This window comes from Aedes aegypti, chromosome 1 (genome assembly GCF_002204515.2).
Source record: "Aedes aegypti strain LVP_AGWG chromosome 1, AaegL5.0 Primary Assembly, whole genome shotgun sequence".
NCBI classification, from domain to species: Eukaryota; Metazoa; Arthropoda; class Insecta; order Diptera; family Culicidae; genus Aedes; species Aedes aegypti.
Genome location: NC_035107.1, coordinates 238111380 through 238136979, shown reverse-complemented (window position 1 = coordinate 238136979; position 25600 = coordinate 238111380). Strand labels below are relative to the sequence as shown.

At 36.6% G+C, this 25600-nt stretch overlaps 1 protein-coding gene across 5 annotated transcripts in view; it reads left to right on the top strand.

Moving 5' to 3' along the window:
• Nucleotides 1-25600, top strand: part of LOC5574917 (ras-related and estrogen-regulated growth inhibitor-like protein) — a 272312-nt gene that overhangs the window by 163149 nt on the left and 83563 nt on the right. The window contains exon 3 of one of the 5 annotated variants that reach the window (XM_021837328.1): nucleotides 21828-21995. The exons of the other annotated variants lie outside the window; for them this stretch is intronic. The gene's annotated coding sequence lies outside the window, so the exon portion shown is untranslated. The remainder of the gene's footprint in view (nucleotides 1-21827; nucleotides 21996-25600) is intronic. 5 annotated transcript variants of the gene reach the window in all.

Sequence of the window (25600 nt, the reverse complement as noted above, 5' to 3'; positions counted from 1 at the left end):
TTATTTTATACAATATTCAAACATTCGCCCTTTCTTGGTTTCACGCAGTTCGCTACAAATTTGTGTCGAAATTCCTTAGCGTGTGAAGCTAATGTGCACATACACAAAGCCAAATGAAATGAACACTGTTATGTTTGCGCTTCGTCTTTTCTTTTGAACTTGAACAGTGTGGCCAGATGAAATAGTAGAAAAAAGAGCCAAAATATATATCATTTTCAATTCTCACAATGTAAAATTTTATCACTCAAGGGATATAAAATGTCGATAGTTAATAACTTATGTCTAGACGTATTTACTTTCATAGATGTCTCCCGCTTTCTGGTCTTGGGCTATACTTGACTCAGTACGTAAGTTGGCCATGGGCTTAACCCGACTCAACTGTCTAAAACGCTTGGCAATGAGCTGAAACTCTACGCAAGCTTTCCACTTTAATGTTTTATTGTATTGGCCATGAGCTAAACTCGACTCAACACGTCCATTTACATTGGCCTTGGGCATCACCCGGCTCAATATTTGATACTTGGTAATGAGCTTAAACTCTACGCAAGTTATCAAGTTTCTGCTAATCAAAATTTCTGGCAACCATGTCGCATGAACTCTTACCGTTTTTATGTGAATATGACAGCTTTGAAAACACTCATTTCACTCGCCACCACACAAAAAAAAAACAAACTTGCAAATTCTTTTCGATTTCCAAAACCACTTTTCTCGCAGATTCCTTTCCGCATACTTTAACCATATTCATGGCAGGATCGCCAATGTGATATCCTGTCTATTACAGGAACTAAACAGCGGGTTTTTGCACTACAAGCACCATTTCAGTGACCAACTCTCTCACGCACTCGTCCGACTTCCTCTCTCTCCACACATCGCCTGCCCCACACGCATACACTCTTATATTGGGATACCACAACCCGCACACTTTGTTTTCGGTTTTTTTCTTCCGAAAAACGCGAATTGGACACAATTGATCCGGATTCCGTCACTTGCCCTCAAAGGAGCATGCAACAGATTCAACAGATCATACACAACTGACGCGTCGATTTTTTTTCACTCGCACACTTTGTTTTCGGTTTTTTTCTTCCGAAAAACGCGAATCGGACACAATTGATCCGGATTCCGTCGATTGTCCTCAAAGGAGCATGCAACAGATTCTACAGATCAAACACTACTGACGCGTCGATTTTTTGTTTTACCCGCACACTTTGTTTTCGTTTTTTTCTTCCGAAAAACGCGAACCGGACACAATTGATCCGGATTCCGTCACTTGCCCTCAAAGGAGCATGCAACAGATTCAACACACGCTATGTCTGAACCAGACGATTATAAAAACCCCACGTACATCGGATTTTTTCTCGCAAAAGACCAGTATTTGGTCTACACCTTCATAATCGGAAAGTTTTAAAATATTGTATCGGTGAATTTTTTTCCATACATTTTGTATGGGCTGAAATGTGTCGAAAACGTAATTTTCATGGGATTTTGTATGAAAAATGACTAAAAAGTGGAAAAAATCAAAATTTCACCGATGGAACATTTTAAAACATTCCGATTTTGAAAATACAACCCATATACTAAACTCCAGCGAGAAAAAATCTGATGTACATCCGATTCTTATAACCGTCTGGCTCAGACATAGCGCGCAACAGATCATACACAACTGACGCGTCGATTCATTTTTTTTTTTTTCATTCGCACACTTCGTTTTCGATTTTTTCTTCCGAAAAACGCGAACCGGACACAATTGATCCGGATTCCGTCGCTTGTCCTCAAAGAAGTATGCAACAGATTCAACGGATCAAACACTACTGACGCGTCGTTTCTTTTTTTTACCCGCACACTTTGTTTTCGTTTTTTTCTTCCGAAAAACGCGAACCGGACACAATTGATCCGGATTCCATCGCTTGCCCTCAAAGGAGCATGCAACAGATTCAACGGATCAAACACAACTCAGTTAATATCAAGGGGGTGGTCACTCTACACAATGTGCCAGGCGCTGCTTGGGCACTCCCAGGCGCACTTCCATAAAATATAACAGTTTTCCATAAAAGTTCGCTATAAAAACACAATGAACTGAAATTTGGTTCTTAGCAACCATTGATATTTCTTTATTGTTTGCTTCCCGTCAAAAATGTGAAAACATAATGGTTTCAGCAGGGAAATCTTACTTAGGTTAATTGTGTTATATTTCCCGTTTATCATTTTTTTTTGTTATTTCAGATCCACGTTATAGACCAATAGATATAGTAAACTATAAAAGAAGAATACCGCAGGCGACGCAATTAGAACATCTGTTGTTGACAAAGATAGGCGGGCTAAAACGGGACGAGAACAAAAGACACACCAGTTGCACTTTTCCCCTATAGTCTTTTTTCTCTTTTATTTAAACCCGAAGTCAGAGTAAAAAATGTGTTGGGAAACCTAAAACTAAGTTAAAATACTATGACGAACGCCCAAATAAGTATGACCATCATTCTATGGGAGTCCTCCTTTGCCTCCTTGAGAGTTTTATTCAATGTCGTCATGCGTCCAGCGATTTTCAGTGGTCCAACATGACTTATGCCTCATTGCGTTGCTCATTTAAAGGAGATATTATTCAATTATTCACTCACAGCTCCACATACACTCCTTTCTCTTCCACCACGCCTCCCTTACATCTTAACCCGTATATATCCGTTAATGCTCCATATTTCATTATCGGCCCAAGACAACAGGACCGTTTCCCAAACCTTCCCATTGAAGTAATATATGTGTCACACAAGTGATTTGGCCTTCCCGTACTATTCTCCGCCGATTATGTGAAACGTATCCCGGAATGCCGTCGCCTAATAAAAAGTCTTTCCTTGTGAAACGAATGCGGATGGTACTCCGAACTTCGCAGTCTGAAGTAATCGTAACTAATACCGTGCAATTCTACCCAAGGGATCTTGACCCTACCTAAGGCTTCTAAAATTTGCGGAACGAGATGTAAACAAAAAAAAATGCAGATGTCAATGTTTGCTGAGAATGTTTTCCTGTAGAGTAAGGTGGGGCAAAAGTTCGACCATAGTGGTATAATCAAAGTTTCCAGAAAAATAATAGCAGATGAAACAAAACAAATACCATACAGCGAACCTTCATCATATTGGCTATAACTTTGCTGAACAAACTTGTGTCAAAATATTTACCCATTTTTAGTTATAACAGTTTCAAAATTGATTGTGTTATTCGAACTTTTGCCCCACCGGTGGGGCAAAAGTTCGAATCTAGTGTGGGGCAAAAGTTCGTTGGCTAAAACACAAAATATCAATACTTTTATGCCAGGCATACTTTCTACCAGCCGTAAACTTATGTTTGCCAAAATATACACACTAAATTTTCATCAAAAAATGCCCAAAACAGGGTTAATTGTAATACACCCAAAAAATAGCAGTTTTTCGCAAAACTAAGGGAAATGTAAAATTTTTGTGACATTTTTTGCACGATCAGGCAAATTTCGCTAAATTTGAAGATAATATGTAGATTTCAGGAAATTTGAAAAATTTTCCGTGGATTTATACGTGGGTCGAACTTTTGCCCCGCAGATTCGAACTTTTGCCCCGCTATGGGATAAAAATTGATTCCAACTATTTATGGAAAAACTAATCCACGTCAAAGCATCCTTATGATAGGCCTAGAAACGCCCTTACATAAAATATTGAAAAATATTTTATTTTCATTTGGTTCCATGCATCGAAAGATTGACCAAATATTACAATATTTACGTCGAAAAACAACAAATAGCCATAACTTTTCCAAATCTCAATCGATTTTTATGATATTTGGAGTGAAAGTCTCTTACTTGAATAGCATTCGAACCATCATGACATTTATAAGTTTTGATTTGATTTGAGCTAGAAATCTTAAAAAGAAACTCTTGCCCCACTCGAACTTTTGCCCCACTTTACTCTAATTTCAGTTCATAGGATTTTTATAGCATTTGGAATAATAGCAAGCTTGGTACGCTTGGCGCACTTTGGCGCTCTGAAGGCACAGCATGAAAAAAATATGCACCGACGAAGTGTGTAGAGTGACCACCCAATATAACCCAGACAACCAGAAGTCGCATAACAGTTTACGAAATAAAGTCGTTTATTTGCACAAATTTCATCACACCCGCACAACATGGTGGATGATATCATTTGATCAATGAGTTTCCTCGCATAAAACGTTATTTTCTGAGTTCATATGAACATTTCGTTCCGTCTCGTTTACTTGTACAAAGTAAGTCGGATCAATCCGTAGCAGCTGTCAAATCAATTTTGTTATGATAAATTAACTCCCATAAGAATACAGACTAGTTCGTAAGAAAATTTACATACTCGCATAGCATGTTATTTTTCATCATACAAAATATGCACGTATAGCGCCTCCACTTTTGTACGTATAAGGCCTTTTCGCATCATCTTATACATGAAACTTTGCGCATATAAGCATCGCATAACGCAAAAGGTGATTTGATTATACGTACACTCCCGTGCAAAAGTTTGGGTTCACCCCCTCAAAAACATACAAAAGTGTTCTGTCCATATCTCTGTGATTACAAGTCCAATTCAAACTCTTTAAGCCGCATTCGAAAGGCAAAGAGTTATTCTTACTTTGTATGTATTTTTCCAAAAACATTTTTTTAATTTTGTATACTAAATTTATACTTAAAGTTGTAACATTTTTAAAAAAAACACACTGAAAAATCATATCTAATTTCTTCAGCATTGGGTCGACCAAAATTTTAAATCAAAGTGTCATTAGAATCGTAATCTTATATTCTTTGAAGAGACCCTACGAAATTTTGGCGGAAAAATCTGGAAAGTATTCAAAATCAATAAAACAGTCAGTCAAGTCATCGTGCAAAAGTTTGGGTTCACCCCTCAGTATGATCTGAATCGTGCAAAAGTTTGGGTTCATCTGAGCCACACGCACATCATTTTTGTCAATATCTCTGCCATTTTTCAACCGATTTTAATAGTTTAAAGCTTTTTTGAGTGCAAATAATGGCGCGTACATGATTGGTTTGAGATTTCACAGATTTATGTAAGTTCAGGTGAACCCAAACTTTTGCCCGATACACCATACTGAGGGGTGAACCCAAACTTTTGCACGATGACTTGACTGACTGTTTCATTGATTTTGAATACTTTTCAGATTTTTCCGCAAAAATTTCATGAGTGCTCTTCAAAGAATATAAGATTGCGATTCTAAAGACACCTTGTTTTAAAATTTTGGTCGATTCAATGCTGAGGAAATTAGTAATGTTTTTTCAGTGTGTTTTTTGAAAAATGTCACAATTTTAAGTACATATTTAGCTTAGCTTAGCTTAGCTTAGACTGACTACACATATCAATGGTTGCTATTCCGTGATTGACCGAAGTCAGTGAAAATGCACAAAGAATCAACTAGAAGTTTGACTGGGATTGGCCATAATCTTCTTCAGTGTGCATAATTCAGTGCCTCTATTTATACAGGGTCAATAACGGCGCCGGCCACGTCCTTGCAGTCAGGTGGGATTGAGGGAAGGAATGTTAGTGTGTAACCTTTGCTATTTGGAGACCGTGTTTGCCTCTGCATCTCCACAAAGGTTACTGGGAGGGATGTTTGTTAATGGGGAGGATCGTTGGGTCACAGGATTCACTTTGATAAGCAATTAGACCATGATAAATAATTATTTGTGAGATATAAACATGATTATGCCGACACTTGGGGTGACGAACCATTCAAAGTTTGTTGAACAAATACCTAAATGAAACATTCCTAACACTCCTATTCTTATGCCGACACTTACAGTGACGAACCATCCAAAGTTTGTTGAATAAAGTGAACCTTTCGGAAGTCTACACTTGTAGTGTCCAACCATTCAAAGTTTTTTTTATTACAAAAATAAAGGTAAAAAGAAAGGGGTGTTTTGCATAGCATAGCATAGCATAGCATAAACTGACTGTACATGTCAATGGTTGCTACTCCGTGATTGATCGGAACTGGTAAGAATTGCACTACGATCCAAATGAATAAGGGATGGGAGTTTCCGCTTACTCTCGAAGTGCAATTTTAGCAGATCTAATATTATTGATCAATAACGGCGCCGGCCAAGTCCTTACAGTCAGTTGGGATGGGGAAGGAATGTTAGGGTGTAATGATTGTTGCTTCTAGAGACCGAGAATACCTCTGCATCTCCACAATCACCACGGGAAGGGTGTTTATTAGTGAGGAAGGAAAAGATCTGGGAGTCACCTCTGGTCGGTGATGCGATCCATGGACAAGGGGGAAATATACGACTTGTATTTAAAGCTAGTTTTGTATTTTTGTCTCGAGAAGTTTTTGGAAAAATTACGTCAACATCTATAATGTCGAACAATTCAAAAGACGTTTTTATTAATGACGAAAACTGAAAATTACATGTATATATTTTAACTTATATGAAACAGGAATAATGCCGACACTTGTAGTGACGAACCATACATAGTTTGTTTGAAAATTACATATGAGTATTACTGTGCATTTTGTCTCGATATGGTAGAAGTTTTAGAAAATACGTCAACATTCACAATGTCGAACAATTCAAAGGATAATTTTTAATAATGTCAAAAAGAGAAAAATATATGTATATTCAAATTGTATAAGAAAAAAGCATAATGCCGACACCTATAGTGACAAAACATACAAAGTTTGTTTTAATATTACATAAAAGTTACGCTTTCAAGAAAATATGTGTTATCATAAGCATGAAACGAACTCACCAGTTGGCCATCCATTCTCGACTGAACACAAAACTGACACTGACAGCAAAACTTCTTGGCGTCCCGAAAATAAACCGTCTTGCTTGGGCCTTCCCAAATACGTACCCAGCAAGACGCTCCAAAACAAAGGGAAAAAAAAAATAAAATCTCCGGCGACGAAAACACGCGCGAAACCGTCAACAAACTCTATCGGACGACGCAAAACCGAACCGTCCTGCTTGGGCTTCTCGAAGCACTACCCAGCAAGACGCTCCAAAACAGGGGGAAAAAATTCTCCGGCAACGAAAACGCGCGAATCCGTCAGCTAAATCAATCGGACGACGCAAAACCGAACTGTCCTGCTTGGGCTTCACAAAGCACTACCCAGCAAGACGCTCCAAAACAGGGGGAAAAAAATTCTCCGGCAACGAAAACGCGCGAATCCGTCAGCTAAATCAATCGGACGACGCAAAACCGAACTGTCCTGCTTGGGCTTCACAAAGCACTACCCAGCAAGACGCTCCAAAACAGGGGGAAAAAAATTCTCCGGCAACGAAAACGCGCGAATCCGTCAGCTAAATCAATCGGACGACGCAAAACCGAACTGTCCTGCTTGGGCTTCACAAAGCACTACCCAGCAAGACGCTCCAAAACAGGGGGAAAAAAATTCTCCGGCAACGAAAACGCGCGAATCCGTCAGCTAAATCAATCGGACGACGCAAAACCGAACTGTCCTGCTTGGGCTTCACAAAGCACTCTGTCACAATTTTAAGTACATATTTAGTATACAAAGTTCAAAGAATGTTTTTGAAAAAATACATACGAAGTAAGAATAACTCTTTGCCTTTGGAATGCGGTTTAAAGAGTTTGAATTGGACGTGTAATCACAGAGATATGGACTGAACACTTTTGCATGTTTTTTAGGGGGTGAACCCAAACTTATGCACGGGAGTGTACATTCTGGTTGTCTGGGAATATTAATATAATATAACAAGCGTTGAAAAACTTATTTATATTGGACCACCCCACGATGATTGTGGAAAAATGCTCTAGATTGGTCAAATTTTGAGCTACGGAAAAGCTTTTTTTGGCAAAGTTGCTTGAAATTGAATGGTCTACAACTTTGCTGAGGCATGTAAAGTATAATTTCTATAAATAAGAAAGTTAGTTACACCATTTCTATGAAAACGTGGATCACCCTAATTTTCAATAACACTAAACAAAGTGCCTAGCTAATAATAAATCTTCGAGTTGTTTAGTAGAATACCTATAAGTAGATGAAAAAACCGAATTTAGTACTATACCATTTAATTCCACTAGAGTTTGTATCCTTTGACAGATACGCGTATTTCGACCTCAACTGTAAGGCCGTCTTCAGTGAAATCGTATGTCATCCCCTTGTCTATCGTCTTCTGAGCTTTTCCTATTTCCGCTAAGTGTTCCTTTAATCTAACCTCGAGAGACCGCTTTGTTTGACCAACGTGGACCTTGTTGCAGTGGGAACAGCTGATTTTGTAAACACCAGCCTTTTCAAATCTAAGGTGGCAGAACATATCTTTTCAGAAGGACATACAATTACGACGGCCGATATCAAAACTTTGAGAAATGTTTCTTCTCCTTGGATACTGGATGTGAAGGAGAGTCTGGAAATTTGCAAACAGGTACCTGCGACGCTACTCAACAGAGAAAATGGCAACGGGAATACATGGTTATTCAACTTGGTACCTACTAATCGTTCCCGTGATGTACCTTTCAGCATTTAATGTTTCAACAAAAGAGGGATGGAATGCACCTAAAAGATTTAAAAAATGGGTAGGGAAAAATGTTTATACCTAGTGTTAATATATAATGTGTGCATTATATACGATGGTTTTCTTCTAGTCGAGTCTAGTACACGACACTGAAGACGGCCTTACAGTTGAGGTCGAAAGGCGTATCTGTCAAAGGATACAAACTCTAGTGGAATTAAATGGTATAGTACTAAATTTGTTTTTTTATCTGCCTAACCACCATTTTGGTCTAATGTTTCATTCAAAAGCTCAAAATGCATCTTTTCATAAAACTGCTTTCTGGACCACTGTGCAAAGATACCAAACTGTAATTTTAAAGTCGATTTTCATGTGTTTACATACTCATTATCAAAGTTACCCCAAAACCGAAAATAGACTTTCGATTAGAGTAAAGTGGGGCTTTCTAGCTCAATTCAAAACAAATCTTATGAATGCCATGGTGGTTCGAATGCTATTCAAGTAAGAGACTTTCAATCTAAATATCATAAAAATTGATTGAGATTTGGAAAAGTTATGGCTATTTATTGTTTTTCGGCGTAAATATTGTAATTTTTGATCAAACTTTCGTTGCATGGAACCAATTGAAGATAAAATCTTTTTCAATATTTTATGTAAGGGCGTTTCTAGGCCTATCATAAGGTTGCTTTGAGGTGTATTAGTTTTTGCATAATTGCTTGAAAACAATTCTGGACAAATATTTGAAAAGGGCCCAAGAGGTCTTGAGCCTTTTGTTAGAAACGTTGCTGTTGAGCCCTTCTTAGCCCGCCCACGCAAACTAACACCATTATCAGAAAGATTGGCGTTAGCTCTTCCTGATACTGGTATTGGTGAGCGTGATCGAGTTGAATTGGGCTCAACACCGTCTTGCAAAGCCAATGTTTACCAATGTCGATGTGCCCTTTTGAAATGTTTGTCCAGAATTTTTAGCCCATAGTGGGGCAAAAGTTCGACCCATGTATAAAATCACGGAAAAAAATGCAAATTGCCTAAAATCCACATATTATCTTCAAATTTAGTTGAATTTGTCTGATCGTGTGAAACAAAATTTTACATTATCACTTAGTTTTGCGAAAAACTGCTATTTTTGAGTGTATTACAATCATTCCGGTTTTGGGCAAATTTTTGATGAAAATTTAGTGTGTATTTTTCGTCAAATTTAAGTTTACGGCTGGTGTAAAGTATGCCTGTAATAAATGGATCGATGTTTTGTGTTTTAGTCAGTGAACTTTTGCCCCACACTAGATTTGAACTCTTGCCCTTGGGGACGGACCTGGTGTAGGGGTTAGAACAGACGCCTCTCACGCCGAGGACCTGGGATCGAATCCCATCCCCGACATAGTCATTTATAACGTAAGAGTTATAGTGACGACTTCCTTCGGAAGGGAAGTAAAGCCGTTGGTCCCGAGATGAACTAGCCCAGGGTTAAAAATCTCGTTAATAAAGATAGAAAAAAAAAAACTCTTGCCCCACCGATGGGGCAAAAGTTCGAATAAGACAATCAATTTTGAAACTGTTATAACTAAAAATGGGTAAATATTTTGACACAAGTTTGTTCAGTAAAATTATAGCCAATGTGTTGAAGGTTCACTGTATGGTATTTGTTGTGTTTTAACTGCTATTGTTTTCTTTGAAACTTTGATTATACCGCTAAGGTCGAACTTTTGCCCCACCTTACTCTATATGAAAAAACATCTGTCCATTCAAAATTAATCGTTATGCAGTCTTTCAACTGCAATCGATAACTGAGATACCAGTACTTGTTTCGAAAATATAAAATAAAAACCTTTAAAGCAGAATGCAGAAATAATCAGATTTTCTTCCAAAAACTATCAAAGTTACCCCGTTTACGGTGCTTTATGTCTTTTTTCCTTTTGCGTGTTTCGGGTTTTCAAATTATCGCTTTTGGGTATCTGTATGTTTTTTTTCACATTTTTCATAAAAACCCCAAATGCCTAACAATTATCATAGGAACCTTTTTCTACATGCCTGCCAGGACTCCGAAATGTAAAAAAGTTAAAAAATGTAACCTGTTAACTAAATTCATTTCAAATTATCGATTTAAATGAAAATTAAAACCAATATTTCACTAGGGCCCAGATAGCCGTAGCGGAAAACGCGCAGCTATTCAGCAAGACCAAGCTGAGGGTCGCGGGTTCAAATCCCACCGGTCGAGGATCTTTTCGGGTTGGAAATTTTCTCAACTTCCCTGGGCATAGAGTTTCTTCGTACCTGCCACACGATATACGAATGCAAAAATGGTCAATTGGCATAGAAAGCTCTCAGTTAATAACTGTGGAAGTGCTCATAAGAACACTAAGCTGAGAAGCAGGCTCTGTCCCGGTCGGGACGTAACGCCAGAAAGAAGAAGAAGATTTTACTATTATTCAGTTTTTTATTTCGGAAACTACCGTTTTGTCTCAAATTCCGAACAGACTCATACTCCGAACACTCGATTTTTGTATGGCAATGTGGTTGAAATGTTTCGCTGAAATATATCATCAAATAACAAGGAAACGGCAATAATTGCAATTCAATTTTAACGTCTTCCAAGCTTTTTTATTCCTCGGGAGTAGTGACGATTCTCTAGTTCGAGACCAGTTAAACTAGCTCAGATAAAATTATTTGCAAGATTATTCAATTGAATACGATTCATTCGTGCTGTTCGGAATTTGAGTCAAGATGTTCGGAATATGAGACAGAATGAACACAGTGTTCGGCATTTGAATCAAAATGTTGTTCCATACTTTTGCGTTAAAACAATACTAAACCAGTTTAAATAAATATTTTTTACGGCACACCCAACAGCTAACAGTTAGGCTTTGCGGAGAAAATACAATTTTCATAAATATCAGCTAATTTATGCCCAACAGAGGCATATGAAGCCACTGTTGGCCTTAAGTGTTCGGAATATGAGTCAAAACGGTATCTAAATGCTTGAAATTTTCAGTCAATTGAGCGAAATATTGTAACGCTTTTTTGATCTATTGTCACATATAAACAAAGTTAAGAAGAGCTTTATGTTTACGCTTGTCATATTTTTAAGACTAATGTTTATTAAACAGAACAATCCTGAAGTGTATAGTGTGAAGTGTATGTATGGGTTTTGAAGTTATCATTGTTTTAATTTCACAAAATATGTTCGTCACAGTCCTTATGAACACAATTCCTTTTGACCGAACAATCATGGCAGCTTCACACAGTGCAGCGGAAACACCACAATCAAAGGAGTCGTTTCCTACGACAAACTTCACGCACACTAGCGCAATGTTTTCGTCTCAGGGAGGGAATCCCGGGACAAAAATTCTGGGAAATCCCGGGATCTGAAAAATCCCGAATCCCGGGATATTTTCAAAAATCCCGGGATTTCCCGAAATTGCATGTTGAACTAGAAAATACTTTTGTATTATTTTCACATAATGGCACAGAACAAGCGGCATGTTTTTGGAGACTGTTGAAGCAAGAATGTATTTTAGTTATTGTATTTAGCTTACTCAATAAGCGTTTTTATTTAGGTTCAAAACCACTTATGCTTAAACTTGTTTTTTTTTCTGGTATGTTAATAATAATGGTTGAATTTTTCATCATACTAAAATTTTATCAACGCTGTTTTATCTTCACGTAACCGTTTTAATTTGCCCGGTCTCCCTTATACTTTACCAAAACGAACATGCCTGTGGCTGTCATGCCAATATTTGAACACCAACATTTACCTATACCTTATACATCATGTTTTATTGTAGTTTCAAATCATCTACATATGATAAATGCCCATTGACTTCAACTGGAGATAAGTGAAATAGCATTGATTTTTTTTTTTTATATTTCAACTTAACCTTCAAAAAGCAGGTTCGGTTATTATGAAACTTTTCTATAAAACAAAAAAAAAGCTACAAAACCTGCTCCGACCGTTCTATAGTCGTTTTGGAAGCGTTTAATTTTTGTGCCGGGATCCCGGGAAATCCCGGGATTTTCGAAAATAAAATCCCGAATCCCGGGATTTTTTCGAGACCGGGAAACAAGACCCTCTAAATGCGACCAATTGAAAACTTTGTTTACATCCTGAATAATGAACGATGGGTAAGAAAATTTCTCAAAATTTCGTGATTTAGAGAAGTTTTTCGGCGCTTGATTTGGATTAAATCTTTGGTAAATTAATCTGTATTGTAGGTAAGTTCAAATATCCGCCGTAATGGAACATTTTAAGTTTGATGCGACGAATAAAATGCGCTAGCGACGAAGTAAATCAAAACTGCGGGTTTAGCTACAGCGGGTTTAGCTACATGGTTAGCAACTTTGAGTTGATGATTATTTATTTAGCTGGATCCCGAATAGCATACTTTACTACTCTTATGGCAACAGTTTCCACTCTCCGATGAATTGATATTCCCTTCGCTGACCTCACCATAATCCCTACTTATTTTTAGATATAGGAGTTGTTGGGTCAGCGGCTAAGGTTCTGTCAGAATGAATTGTATTAAAAACCATAGATATGTCCAGAATTTCCCGTGAAAACTAGGTTGACCTATTGTATTCTCGCCAGTTTTGTTCTTTTTTCGTCGATTTTATAAAATCAATTGAGTTACAAAATTTGCAAAAAAATGAATTGCATTTGTTTATTTCGCATAAAAATATATCTCTCAGACCTGCAAAATATTTCATTACTAAGAGAAAACGCTGACAAAAATTCACAAGTTTTCTAAAGTTCCGCATGCTGAGCGTTCTAAAACAGTACATCCCAATATTTCGTTAGATTCTTGATTGAGTTAATAAATTAATTCAGCTGAAGATTTTATACCAACAAACTGTACTCTATTTTCATTTGAATTTTTCCATAATTCTCTTTTAGATTCAAACTTAAGAACTGTTTTTTTTTTCGAATCCAGAATATGATTCAGTAAAGTTGTGTTTAGCGTATTTGGCTGATACCCAACATTTTTTCTCCAAGTTTTATAGAAATGATTGGCTGAATTTGTTCCAATTATGGATTACCGTCTATATTATGGAATCGGGTTATCTAGCGATCCCAAAGTTACCGTTTTGATTCATTCTACAGACACTTAAGGCCTCATCAAATTAGAACTCATCATAAAACATATAAAATAAATCATTCTGTATTATTCCTCCACGTTATCGAGCCTTCAAAGCCCTAAAATTGTGCCTTGAAGAACACCAGCTCTTACAGGAAGTTTTCAGACCTGGAGTTCGATAATTAACCTGAAGTGTACGATTTGACAGATAACTTTGAATTATGTATTCTATCAATGTATGTTGGAAAATTAAAGTTTTTTTAATTTGACGATCAAGCCTTCATGCCAAACACTGTCGAAAGCCTTTTCTATGTCTAGAAGCGTAAGACCAGTAGAATAGCCTTCAAATTTGTTGGAACGGATCAAATTCGTTACACGTATAAGTTGATGAGTGGTCGAATGTCCAATCCGAAATGAATCCGAACTGTGCATTTGCAAAAATTGAATTTACGTTGATGTGGACCATCATTCTGTTCAAAATGACCTTTTCAAAAAGTTTACTGATGGAGGAAAGCAAACTGATTGGACGATAGCTAGAAGCTCCTGCAGGATTTTTGTTTGGTTTCAAAATTGGTACAACCTTAGCATTTTTCCATTTGTCTGGAAAATATTTGTTAAATATATCAACTAAGAATGATAAGCTACTTTCTGGAAGTTTCTTGATGAAGATGTAGAAAATTCCATCATAGCCAGGACTGCCCATAACTACATAGGGGAAGGGGTGGTAAAATGACACCTTAAGGACCTTAAGGTGTTGTCTTACCGAAAAAATAGTTTCATTGATGTATGTAACCCATTCAAAAAGAATTCTAAAGATATCAGATTTGTCCTCATACCATAACGATGGAAAACCTCAAGACCATCGAGCTAAAAGTTACGTCAGTTTTAATTTCTAAACTTGTTTTTCTAAAATCATTGTTTTAGTTGATATTTTCACTTTAATTGACCTACGTATCAACTTAAACACTCTGATTTATGCTATAAATCGTCCGTGCGTGGTAAAATAACATCGAAATTTGTTTTTTCTCGATAAAAGTTAAGGTGTTCATTTACAACCACTTTCCCTATTTGTAACATTCCACAAAAGTACTGCCCATAACTGCAAAACAGTCACATTCGACATTTTTGACAAAATGGAGTTAATCCCATGGAGAGTCGTCAAATGATAAATACTTTCGATCAACATACTGAAATCTGTGAGATTGTTCTAGAAAATTCGAAAAATATACCAAGTTGTTTTGTCACAATGGTATTGCTGTGTGCGTTTGAAATGCAAATATCAAATGCGGAAACACCACTTAACTTTCGAATGGTGGCTGAAGTTTTGAATTCCGCGACATAAGTGATTTTAAATAAATACAAATGCATAGATTTTTCATGATTCATATTCCAAACGCTTCTTTACTTTTGCCCCATATTCCAGACGCTCAATTAAATCATAAATATAAAAATGAAATTATCAATTAAAATCGTCAAACCACAAACGAGACGTCTAAGGTAATTGGGCATTATTAGAAATTATACATAGATATCTACGAAAAATGCTTATTAAAATAAACCTCGAATGTGCGAACTTTTGAAAAGCAAAAATTGCAATATTTCGTATGAAATGGTTCCCATACAAAGTAAAGTATTTACAATTTGAAGCTGTCCGTAATATGAATCAAAACGGTACTCCAAATTTCGTTAGGTTGTGACCTTCTGAAATACGCTACGTCGGAATAAGTTATTCTAGATATTTGGAGCGTATGGAATATCTGGATTGCCTAGTTGAGGGTAAAAGCATTCGGGGTTATGGAATTCGGAATTATGGGGTATAATCGAAGTTGATATTTTTTGACCTGCTTCGAAACACGGTACACAGCTGGTGGTTGAACCTTCGCTACCAAAACGGAGTAACTTTGATAGTTTTTTCGAAGAAAACTTGAATAGTCATGCATGCTGTTTCAAAGAATTATGATTTATATTGTTAAAGCAAGTACTGGCATCCTAGCTATCGATTGCAGTTGATAGATTGCCAAAAGATTTATTTTGAATGGATATATAGTTTTACATATAATCGAAATATAATGGTTTGACAATGAAAATAAATATACCATGGAAAACAGGATTTTTAAGAAAAAATTGTTGAACTGCTGAAGGGTCCATCTCGAAACAATCCGCTATTACCAAAGCCATAGAAAGACGCCATTCATTGAATTGTTTCAAACATTCCAGATTTTTTACTGAACACGATTGCGAATTTGGATTAAGCATAACAAATCATTTTCAGAGGAAAAATTGATCTTTTCGCAAACAGTTTGATAAATTCAAAGGAAATTGCCTACTTTTAGACGTTGAATGTGGTTAATTATGTAATTCTCAAAGTTTAGTTCTAAATTTAACCGAATTATTAACAAGTCGTAAGATTTTTGAAACTTGAGTCAGATTCAGGGACCTCATATTTAGTGAATAGCCTATCTCTTTATTTTTGGAAACCTTTCGCAGTAATTGATCAACTTCACCCTGGAATCAAATAATTAATTTTCTGATTTCTATAAATTGTTTTTGTTATGATTATATTATTTTGTCAAAATAACGTTTACATAATTCGATAAACATACAACCAGTACTGGTTCGAATAACATTTGGATGACAATACATGCATCCTACCAGATTTCATTGAACAGGATAGCTCAAAAGTGATCAACTTCATCCCATTTTACGGTACGTAACATTTATAGGGCATTGCCTACCTCTAGGCGTTTAACGTTATACGGAAATTTCTGATTTAGATTATAAAAATGGTCCCAGTTTGTGAAATTGCTTTTCGCTAAGAGTTTTGAGACCATTTTCAAGTTCTATGAAAACTAGTCTGTCAAAGATAAGTGACGAACTATTCAAAACTTCATCAAATAGCGATCGTATAACAGATTGTTTATAAACGTTTCGAAAATGGTAAAATCGTATCAAGTTTTAATATTCGTATATAAAGCCTCAAGTGTCATACAGATATTCTTTAGTTTTGCATTCATTTTGCTTAACCGATAAACAGAAATTATGAGATTTCGTTTAGTGTGTGGTGGTATCAAAGTTACCCGCAATATCAAAAATACCCCGTATTGCGGTACTTCCAATGCATACAATCATCAATTTGTCAAATGACCATTTGTGTGTATATCATGCGGTAGGTACTAACACACTCTATGGTCTGGTAAATCAAGAAAATTTCCTTTACGAAAAGATCCTCGCCCGGTGAATTCGGACCCACGACCCTCAGCTTGGACTTGCTAAATAGCTGCGCGTTTACCGCTTGGCTATCTGGGACTCTAAAAAATTGTTTATTACAAAGTCTAACAACCATTCATAATTGACCTGGTTACACCGGAATTGTTCCGAATATACCTACTACTAAAAGTGTCCAATTCTACAATGCTGTAGAAACCATTCATACGACATATCAAACTTCATTATTTATCATACTGACGACACATCAAATGTTACGGTTTGTTTAATAATAAGCTAAAATTCCAACTAGTTGTTTGTCACGCAACATTGATAAGACTTAACAAACTTCAACTTTCATAACTTCAGTTTTCATCCCACGATTTTTCATTTTTTCTCGTAAAATTCTTCGATTTTTTGTACACACAGTAACGCCGGAAAACTTCAAGAATCCAATTCTGAAAGAATCGGTTATTCGTTGACCAGTTTTAGTGCCAAATCGTGACATACAAATACCACTCCATTTCTATTTATAGAATATACAGTCAGTAACATAAGTTAATATATGGCTATTATTTCCACGACTAATCGCTTTCGAATTAAGTAAATTAAAAAGTCTCTCGGTTACTTACTTTTGTCTTTGAACAACCCTCTGAAACTCTATGTAAAATGACTGCAATGCGATAATTCCCTTACATGCAAAATTTCAAGTTATTTGTAGTTTGTCATCCAAATTTCAGCCAATTCGGACTACCAGAAGCTGAGATACAGCATCCCCAACTTGGGCATTTTGTATGGAAAAACAGCATTTGGTTACTAACTTATGTCACTGACTGTATATATATACACAGCCATTGTATAAAAACCGATCTAGTGTTTCACCGAATTCCGTGAATACACGTGTTTTTGATTTTTTGATTAGGGTGACCATTTCCGAAATAGGGTGACCAGAAAAATCTGGACTTTACGAAATTTCTATTTTTTTTTAATCATTACTTTTTAACGGCATGACCGATTTTCAATTTTTAGATTTAAGCTTAAGCTTAAGAGCTTAAGACTTTTCAAAAAAAATATAAAACCTTGAAAAAAAAATTTACTTGAAAAAATATGAAAGTTCCCTGAAAAATCTAGATATTTTTATATATTTTCATATAATTTTTTTGTTCAGGGTTTCATATATTTTTTCTGGAAAGTAGAAATATCAAGCTTTTATTCCACAAAAAGATTGGAAATCGGTTGGGCTGTTCAAAAGTTATGATTTTTTTTTATTAAAAAATCTTATGCACAGTGGGCCGATAAAAAATGAATGATTTTTTATTTTCCAAAAACATATATCTCAAAAACTTAAATACATACATCGCTGAAAATCTGACAGTAAACGTAAAATTTTCTGAACCTATAAGGCACCTTAAAAACGCAAATATAAGGCATATAAGGCACCTTAAAAACACAAAAAAAACGAAAATAAATGATTTTTTGTAAAATTTTATATTTTTCTTGAAATACTTCAGTTTTCATTTCGTCCAAGAAAATTGATCAAGCGGTTCAAAAGTCATGATTTTTTAAAAATTAAAAATTTTGCAAAGTCACGATTTTTCTGGTCACTCTATTTTGGAAATGGTCACTCTAATCAAAAAATCCAAAAATACGTGTATCCTTATTTCTGATAAGGAACAAAATAGCAATTCATCACGGAACTCGGTGATCCACTAGATCGGTTTTTCATGGAATGGCAATATATAGATATTGCTGTTTGCATTTGAGATGCAAATTTTGACTAAACGTCCTCCAAATGCGGTAAAACAAAACAATCAAAGGACACCTAGCAACGTTTCCAAAATCACCGCCGACCTAGCAAGAAAAATCTATCTTTGACTTCGCATTTCTTGTAGAAAATCTTACCGCATTTGGTGTTCCCGCATTTGATATTTGCGTTTCAAATGCACACAGCAATATATTGATCCCTCAAGTTTTTTTCATCACTTTCAAAAAACATTCGTGGGCTTCGTGGCCATGCGGTTAGTGTTACCAAGCAAATGCTTGGCTAAAAAGCCGCATCGAGTCAAGGAGTGTGGGTTCGATTCCCGCTTCAGTACGGAAAACTTTTCGTCAGGAACTTATTTCGACTGTACCACTGGGCGTTGCATGCTAGTCCGTTGTCTAGTGTGGTGCTTCCTTCAAAGGACATAATTGTCCACCGGAAGCATTAACGTGTCGGTATCTTTTAAACATTCAAGACAACCAAGAACGAACGTTCAGTTTTAAGTGAAATATGAGTACCTCTTCTCTTCAAGATGTTTGAGGAGTAGTTCGTAATTTCAATGGGTTTCCGACATGGCGACTTCGGATTCTTCTTGTCTTTGTTATTTGGAAGGAAACATGTTTAAAGCTAGTGTAGCAAATGTTGTTGCTACTTATAAATTCCGTAGTCATTTTATATACTATGAACAGTCTAAGGGAGATTTTCCAGTATTAAACTTTCCAGACATTCAGGAAGATATCAGCTTTTCCATTCCAACTTTACAAAACCATCGTCACGAGGCGCGCAGTTGTAAACTGTCACAGTGGTTCCAATTGGATGCCACGTGACGCCAGTAACAATCCCAACATCAACCAGATGCTCCTCCTCCAACCGTTATTGCTTTGCCAATCAGCAAAACCAAACTCACTAGCAAAATCGTGTACGTGTCCGCCAATTTGACTACCAACAGCCATTTATTTATTTAGAAATCCAATTCTGCCCATCGAACTTCGAGCGAGACTGGCGATGACTGCAAGCGCGCACTTGTGCTCGCACCTTCCTCTCTAGTCAATCTGTCCGATCGGAGTGAATTAAATAAATAAATTTGCATATTTCAACCCATCTCGATGGGAATAGCACTATGGTCCAAAAATAAGAATTTCACAACAAAGGTCCAAAACACTTTTTTCAATCAAATGGATTGTGGAGGTATATTTCTCTTTATTGAGAACATGTGTGATTGTGTACCAACGATTTTATTTTAATTATCACAGAATTTTATCTCACAGTCCATACTGCCAAACATTCTTTACAACTTTCTCCTCAAAAACTTCACATCGAGAAAAAAGAGTCATATAAATTAACCCCTACTTCATGATCTTAGCATGGCACATTAAAAATTTAACATACATTTGGTGGATCATTTTTCGTTCCTCAAAAAATTACGTAATAAGAGGGGTTATACAAGTCGAAAGTTATATTTTAAACATTATTTTTAATATTCCATGGAATTTTGTCGCGAAATTTTGATTTCTGGCCCATAGTGGAACGGTCCAAATCCTTGCACAACCAAGTGACATCGTCGCGCCAAAGACTGAGCTAGATTCCGTCTAGCCAAGTCTAGGTTGTAAACGTCCCGTCCAAGTCTGGGTTGTAAAACTCCCAAACTAGATCATCATCACAGTTCGGGGGCACACTTTCAATCGGAGATATGCTGCGAAGGAAGGAGCTAGCGGGCAACTGACGAAAAGCAATCGATTTAAAAACTGAAGATGCTGGCATTCCGATCTCCGTCCATCCGTACGACCACGGCGTGATTTAAATTACTACCGCACGCCATTATTTCTAGGTTATGTGGCTACAAGGCAGCCCAAGCAAAAAGACGACGACGCGCTCCGCATAGTGGCGCGTGACCGGACAAAATCTCAAAAATTCAAGTTTTTAAAAATACTTGTTCATATCTTTCACAGATTTCTATACTATTGAATGATGGTTTCACAAATTTTTAGATTGATCGATTTCTGGTGTCAACCTCATAGTAATGGTTAAAATTTTAACAGGTGAATAAAATTCATCTGCTTATAAGAACAAAAAAACACTTCGAATAAATAGCATCCAACTTAACCTAGGTACATAAAACACTTACCGAGGCAACAGAGGATACATATATCCAGTTAGTTTTGAAATTACTTGAAGGCAACCTGATAAAATTAAGAATTGATACATGATAAATTTGAAATATATCAACGACATTATCAGAATCATAATCAGCACGAGTAAACAATTGACCTTAAAGCTGAATTGATTAGGACGAAATCAATCGTGGAAGGGGTTCTAGAAGAGGAAAAATCAGTAGGGCTATCAGGGTGTTGAATTGAGAATGATTCTCAAGAACCACTTGTGAGGTTTTGTCCGATCTTTGCATGAAGGCGCGCCACTGTGCTTCGGCGAGATGCTGATTGCACTGAATAGTGTTGATCGGTGCTGCTGCTGCTCTCCGTCTCCTGGCGCTGGGTTATGTCTTGTTTAGGAATATTTTAATGTTATCATTTTATCGCTTCGTTTGCGAGTATTAAATACCTGCCTCCATTGCAAAGACGGCGACAACGCCGGTAGGCCTAAGCAGAGTAAAGGAAGACGGGGTAATATGCGTCCCCTAAGGAAAAACTCAATTGTACATTTCGTCGTAAGCGTTATATTATTGGATTAACAGGGAAGTCTCATAAATTAGTACGCATTTACTTAAAAAGGTAATTGAAACTAATTCCGAAAGAAATTAAACCGTAGTCAACGAGTCCGAGTCAACGAGTCCGAAAACGAAACAGCATGGTATATTTCCATACATTTTTTTCCGCAAGATGCGTTAACATTGATAGATATATCGTATGAAATGACCAAATTTGACTGAAATACCTTTTACATTGGATATATTGCAATGGCGTATTTTACACCTATTTCCCCCAATAGTGCGACCTATACTATCGTGATGGTGTGCCAAGATGAGCAGCGGCCTGGCGGCGTGTTCGGTTGACACCAGATAGCCCAGTCTAGGTTAAGGTTTCCTCGTACCTAGATTCAGATTGCGAACGATTTGCATGAGATGGGGATTGATTGGGGCAAGAAAGAGAGCACCTAGTAATGGGTTTAATTTTTCCCAAGAACGCATAACATGCGGTTGCGAGCTTAAAAATAAACAATTTATTGCATTTCCTAGAATGTGGTTAGGCGCAAGTAACTTGGTTTCGATTTAGAATGATACGTTGTGATTCGACAATGTCGAGTGTTGATTTCGAATAACTTTAATTAACGCTCGTTTTTTCTCTTTTTTTCTTTTCAGATACATGGACTAAGACAAATGCATTTTTATTGTTTATTTGCTGGCGATTGCTACATTACATTGCAGCGTAATTGTAATGTTAAATGAGAACAGTACCAACTGGTTGTTACCCGCTAACATGCGCTGCCCATCGTAACCTTCCAGCTTTCGCCACCATCTGAATACTGGGTTAGCTGTAGAGTTGGTCGAGCTTTTGGTTCATCCTTCACCGCCACACCACACCGCCCTTTTCCTGCATGCCGCCGAAGATCGTTCTAAGAACCCGGCGGTCAATCACCCCAAGAGCTTACAGGTCCGCCTCTAGCATAGCATTTCTTGACAAATTTGTCGACCTTCTTCTTCCGCAACTTCTCCGGAACATTCAAGTGGGTGTGTCTCAGCATCAATTACGGTACAGCTTGGTAGCGCATAATTCGGCCACCGTATACTGTTGATCGGTTCGTTATAGCGCGCTCAAAGACAGGAGTCCGGCCCATTTCACTGTCTATTGGAAGAACCTGACGTAAAAATTAATCTTTTTAGCCCGAATAAATAAAACGGATTACGCTTAAAGTAATCCCTCACCTTTCTTGCCTTCACGGGGTCGCAAATTTTCGCTTTGCATCCGCTGCCAGCTCGCCGTTAAGTCGTCAGGAATTCCCAAGTAACCAGTAAGCACGATAATGCGGCACGGTAACAGCATTATATGCGCATATAGGGTAATCATTTGATGCATGTCAGTTTTATATACGCATATAATGCTATTATAATGCCAGAAAAGGCGAAATAGCGTGCCATTATAGTGCCAAGATATAACCGTGCTTCTCTGCACCACTAATGCTGATATAAGACCACGTGAGAAACGTCAGTTGTTTTCGCCAGGTTTTTAAGGCGAATATTTTGTGCTTTCGTGTACGCAGCCAGAGAGCTTTCGCGTATGCGGCCAAACAACTGGTACATGAGGTAAATAAATGAATGAATGAAAACGGAAACCTCTAATAGTATGCAAAAAATGTAATAAAATGATACAGATAGTACTTCTCCGTATCAGACATATTCGTTTTGGTAGTTTTCATCCTTCTGAGGACTTGCAATTGCCACATTTTGATCCTCGTTTTATGATGGAAATTCCTCATTTTGCGTCTCGAACCTGCGACACCCGTATTGTTGAGTTGTTGTCCTGCTCCTTTGCTCCTACGGCCACATAAGATGAATAGGGTTAATTTGGCCGAATGCCATTTGGCCGAATGCCGTTTGGCCGAACGCCATTTGGCCGAATGTCATTTGGCCGAAATTGAAAACAAAAGTCAAATACAATTAGCATGGATTTGTTAGGAATTTTAAAGAACTTATTCAGCTTATTCATAAAAATTGGAAACATCATCATTGATACATAAGCTTTTTAGTGTTAGTTGAAGAAACAGTCAGAGCTGAAAGAAGAACATCCTAAATGTAAGCAGTTGTTCAATGCTATACTAGTGGTAATAGCCACCAGCAGATATTTTGGCATCGCGTTTGTAGTTAACTTTTGACAGTAACTGAAACAGTTTAAAACTTATTCGTCCTTCTGCTGGATCGGCTTGCTTCGATTCCTCTAATCGTACTAAGTAATATATGTCATAGTTCTGACATCAACAAGTCTTGGCCTCTTCTTTTCATAAGGGAGAAACAGTGTACTTCTTTGACGTAAGTGTTCACCGAGTCGTTTATTGCTATATTCAAGAAACGGTGAAGTGTTCAGTTCCCATGTTGTAATTTTAATCTTGGAGGAGAATGACATCTCATCTACACTCTTAAAAATAAAGAAAATCACTCCGGACGTTATTCACATTATTACTGAATGGCACATTATGTAAGTGATGAAATCACATAAAAATGGGTTCTGAAAGATGTATTTAAAGAAAAATGTAATTTTATATGATGAAGGACATGAAAACGATGCCGCTATGATTGACATTTCCCGAATCAGTCACCATCGTATTTAAAATGAGACACAAATTCACGTCATTTGGCTAGCTTCTTTTATGTGCATCCAAAAGACGTAAAATCGCATGATTTTTTCGGAGTGTGTAAGTTAACCCTTTAGCTAAAAAAATATGTTTTGAAAAGAACGTATTTTAAGCTTTAATTAAATTAATTATGAAAAGTATTTCCATCTTGAAAGAACAGCCTATGAACAAAAGAAGGATAAATCTCTTATGAAAATTAAAACAAGTACAATGCATATAATAATTTATTTCACCAGTACAACAACAAAGAATTGCCAATGATTTAAAGAAGGAAAAAATCCCAATTAAAATATAAGGTCAATCATTGCCGATAGTAATGGAACCAGTATAACTAGAAAGAATAGCCTATGTTTAAAAGAAGGAAAAATTTCTGATGAAATCATTAAAAACACTTGAGACCTTATTACACCATTGGTAATCCAGTGGCGAATCAATCATCACCTCAGAGTCTTAACGTGAAGTGTGGAGTTCACAACTTCGTACTGAATAAAAGGGTCGATGTTATCATTCTCTTGGAGCTCTTAGGGGCCGTCCATAAATGACGTAGCATTTTTTTCACTGATTTTTTACACCCCCCTCCCCCCTCGTAGCATTTCGTCGCAAATGCTGATACTCCCCCTTTGAAAATACGTAGCATGTAAGGCACCCCCCTCCTATCATTTTTTTACTTGTTTTCCGATTTGCTTAAACAAAAAAAAAGGATTTAAGAAGTTTGACAAACAGTAGCCCTCAAAAGTATTTTCGAAAACAGTTTTACATAAAATTAATTCCTGATTAAGTTACATAATTTTGGTTTTCAGTTTTGACTAGGCTAAATGGATCATTGAAGGTAGTTTTTGTCTGTGCTCACCGCATCAAAACAAAGGCGCCACTGTATGTGGGATTTAACATTATGACAGCATTGATGTTCTGTCAAACACACAAGGCTACGGTGGCGCTATCTATGCTTTCCATAACGGCCGTTTTGGCTATTTTAATGATCCATTGTACTAGTTTTGAGGAAAAAAAATATTTGATAGGATCGATGAAGCAATAACAACGAGCAAGGGTACAATATATATTTTTTATATATTGAACAGAAATTTCGCTATTTCAGAGGACTGTGTCTTTTTTCAATTATTCGTTTTTAAGAAATAGATTTAGGGTCAACAATATATCTTAATTTGAAATGAATTTTCGTCATAATTATCCAAATTCAAATCCATTAAGCAATCAGTGGCCAGATATAGAAAAAAATACGCTTGTTATATTTGGAATGTTGAGAACATCTTAGCGATTATTATACAAATTATTCATCTTTTTTTATATTTCAGCTAAACTTCATTACCGTTTTCCATACTGAAATAATCTTACACAACCTATATTGAAACAATTAAATAATATAAATAACCTTTCTTGAAATTACCAAGTTATTAAGAAAATTGATTGATAGGGCAATTTCGATAACACTCAAATCTGTTGTCCTCATTAATATTCAGGCTACTCCATCAAGAGCATTGATATATCAAACCAAAACGATTAGTTGATTGGGTGGAGATCTCCTGCAATATTCAACGCAAAATTTACGGAATAAATATCTGTTTTAATCGAATATTTGCCAAAAAAAGCATTTTGTTTTCTTTTGGAAAAATAAAGCTCCATAAGAAAATATGAATAAAACTAAAGCGGTTCATTTCATGTTACAGTTGTGTTCAGAATAATAGTAGTGAAAGCCGATTTTCATACAAAATGCTCAACTTTGACATGCTGTAACTTTGTCTCTATATGAGCAATCGGCATGAAATT